This window comes from Garra rufa, unplaced genomic scaffold (assembly GCF_049309525.1).
Source record: "Garra rufa unplaced genomic scaffold, GarRuf1.0 hap1_unplaced_003, whole genome shotgun sequence".
In the NCBI taxonomy this organism is placed as follows: domain Eukaryota; kingdom Metazoa; phylum Chordata; class Actinopteri; order Cypriniformes; family Cyprinidae; genus Garra; species Garra rufa.
In genome coordinates this window covers 1,588,571-1,591,070 of record NW_027394278.1, presented here as the reverse complement: position 1 = coordinate 1,591,070, position 2,500 = coordinate 1,588,571, and the positions used below count along the sequence as shown (strand labels likewise).

General features: G+C 41.4%; 5 non-coding genes across 5 annotated transcripts; all 5 read right to left on the bottom strand.

Annotated features, from left to right (window-relative positions):
* Nucleotides 1–64: 64 nt before the first annotated feature.
* On the bottom strand, nt 65–183 carry LOC141309845 (5S ribosomal RNA). Its single transcript, XR_012347393.1, has one exon. It is a non-coding gene; the product is annotated as a 5S ribosomal RNA (ribosomal RNA).
* An 801-nt stretch (nt 184–984) lies between these two features.
* On the bottom strand, nt 985–1,103 carry LOC141311417 (5S ribosomal RNA). Its single transcript, XR_012348878.1, has one exon. It is a non-coding gene; the product is annotated as a 5S ribosomal RNA (ribosomal RNA).
* Nucleotides 1,104–1,187: 84 nt separating this feature from the next.
* LOC141309844 (5S ribosomal RNA) lies at nt 1,188–1,306 on the bottom strand. Its single transcript, XR_012347392.1, has one exon. It is a non-coding gene; the product is annotated as a 5S ribosomal RNA (ribosomal RNA).
* Nucleotides 1,307–2,107: 801 nt separating this feature from the next.
* Nucleotides 2,108–2,226, bottom strand: LOC141311657 (5S ribosomal RNA). Its single transcript, XR_012349116.1, has one exon. It is a non-coding gene; the product is annotated as a 5S ribosomal RNA (ribosomal RNA).
* An 84-nt stretch (nt 2,227–2,310) lies between these two features.
* LOC141311405 (5S ribosomal RNA) lies at nt 2,311–2,429 on the bottom strand. The gene has a single exon (XR_012348866.1). It is a non-coding gene; the product is annotated as a 5S ribosomal RNA (ribosomal RNA).
* Nucleotides 2,430–2,500: the final 71 nt, after the last annotated feature.

Sequence of the window (2,500 nt, the reverse complement as noted above, 5' to 3'; positions counted from 1 at the left end):
GGCTATTTAAAGATCAGCCTCCGTAAAAGCCAGCATATTATATAAATAGTGAAGAAAAGGCAAAAGCTTACAGCACCTGGTATTCCCAGGCGGTCTCCCATCCAAGTACTAACCAGGCCCGACGCTGCTTAGCTTCTGAGATCAGACGAGATCGGGCGCTCTCAGCGCGGTATGGCCATAAGCGAGGGCTGCTCCAAAAAGTGGGCTATTTAAAGATCAGCCTCCGTAAAAGCCAGCATATTATATAAATAGTGAAGAAAAGGCAAAAGCTTACAGCACCTGGTATTCCCAGGCGGTCTCCCATAAAAGTGTAACAATCGGCCTTAGCAGCCGAGTTACAAGACTAAAATGGGGTCAGATTTAACTGTGAGAGATGACTAGTGGTTAAAAGAATGAGACATAAAAGAAAATTGGTTTAAATAGATTTGGTGTATTTACAAGGTTCACATAAAAGACTTTAAAACAACACGATAAAACTAGGTAAACTCTGTTAAAAGAATACAGTTCATTTGTCCATACCCTAAAAACAGGTAAACTCTGTTAAAAGAATACAGTTAATTTGTCCATACCCTAAAAACAGTCCAAGAACCCCAGTGTGTTGATAAGTCCAATGTGAGTGTCCACCAGTGTATATACAATCCACAGAAAGTGTAATCCAAAGTTTGCAGGTGGTGAATGGAAAGGTGAGCTCTAAAATTAGCAACTCCTCAATCCAACAGTTTGGTGACTGTCCTTTGTTTGTCATGCTGCTCTCTTATACAGTTGTACTTCCTGCTTCCTGTCATGTGTCTAGTCACATGACAGGCCAACCATCCATTTATTAAAGACACATACACTTAAAATGTTAAGAGTAATAAAATGGCCTAAAAAACATGTAAAACACTTAAAACTCTATAATACATGTAAATGATTGTAATAAATAGAGCGGTAAAACAAGTCTTTCTAAAAGCCAGCATATTATATAAATAGTGAAGAAAAGGCAAAAGCTTACAGCACCTGGTATTCCCAGGCGGTCTCCCATCCAAGTACTAACCAGGCCCGACGCTGCTTAGCTTCCGAGATCAGACGAGATCGGGCGCTCTCAGCGCGGTATGGCCATAAGCGAGGGCTGCTCCAAAAAGTGGGCTATTTAAAGATCAGCCTCTGTAAAAGCCAGCATATTATATAAATAGTGAAGAAAAGGCAAAAGCTTACAGCACCTGGTATTCCCAGGCGGTCTCCCATCCAAGTACTAACCAGGCCCGACGCTGCTTAGCTTCTGAGATCAGACGAGATCGGGCGCTCTCAGCGCGGTATGGCCATAAGCGAGGGCTGCTCCAAAAAGTGGGCTATTTAAAGATCAGCCTTCGTAAAAGCCAGCATATTATATAAATAGTGAAGAAAAGGCAAAAGCTTACAGCACCTGGTATTCCCAGGCGGTCTCCCATAAAAGTGTAACAATCGGTCTTATCAGCCGAGTTACAAGACTAAAATGGGGTCAGATTTAACTGTGAGAGATGACTAGTGGTTAAAAGAATGAGACATAAAAGAAATTTGGTTTAAATAGATTTGGTGTATTTACAAGGTTCACATAAAAGACTTTAAAACAACACGATAAAACTAGGTAAACTCTGTTAAAAGAATACAGTTCATTTGTCCATACCCTAAAAACAGGTAAACTCTGTTAAAAGAATACAGTTCATTTGTCCATACCCTAAAAACAGTCCAAGAACCCCAGTGTGTTGATAAGTCCAATGTGAGTGTCCACCAGTGTATATACAATCCACAGAAAGTGTAATCCAAAGTTTGCAGGTGGTGAATGGAAAGGTGAGCTCTAAAATTAGCAACTCCTCAATCCAACAGTTTGGTGACTGTCCTTTGTTTGTCATGCTGCTCTCTTATACAGTTGTACTTCCTGCTTCCTGTCATGTGTCTAGTCACATGACAGGCCAACCATCCATTTATTAAAGACACATACACTTAAAATGTTAAGAGTAATAAAATGGCCTAAAAAACATGTAAAACACTTAAAACTCTATAATACATGTAAATGATTGTAATAAATAGAGCTGTAAAACAAGTCTTTCTAAAAGCCAGCATATTATATAAATAGTGAAGAAAAGGCAAAAGCTTACAGCACCTGGTATTCCCATGCGGTTTCCCATCCAAGTACTAACCAGGCCCGACGCTGCTTAGCTTCCGAGATCAGACGAGATCGGGCGCTCTCAGCGCGGTATGGCCATAAGCGAGGGCTGCTCCAAAAAGTGGGCTATTTAAAGATCAGCCTCCGTAAAAGCCAGCATATTATATAAATAGTGAAGAAAAGGCAAAAGCTTACAGCACCTGGTATTCCCAGGCGGTCTCCCATCCAAGTACTAACCAGGCCCGACGCTGCTTAGCTTCCGAGATCAGACGAGATCGGGCGCTCTCAGCGCGGTATGGCCATAAGCGAGGGCTGCTCCAAAAAGTGGGCTATTTAAAGATCAGCCTCCGTAAAAGCCAGCATATTATATAAATAGTG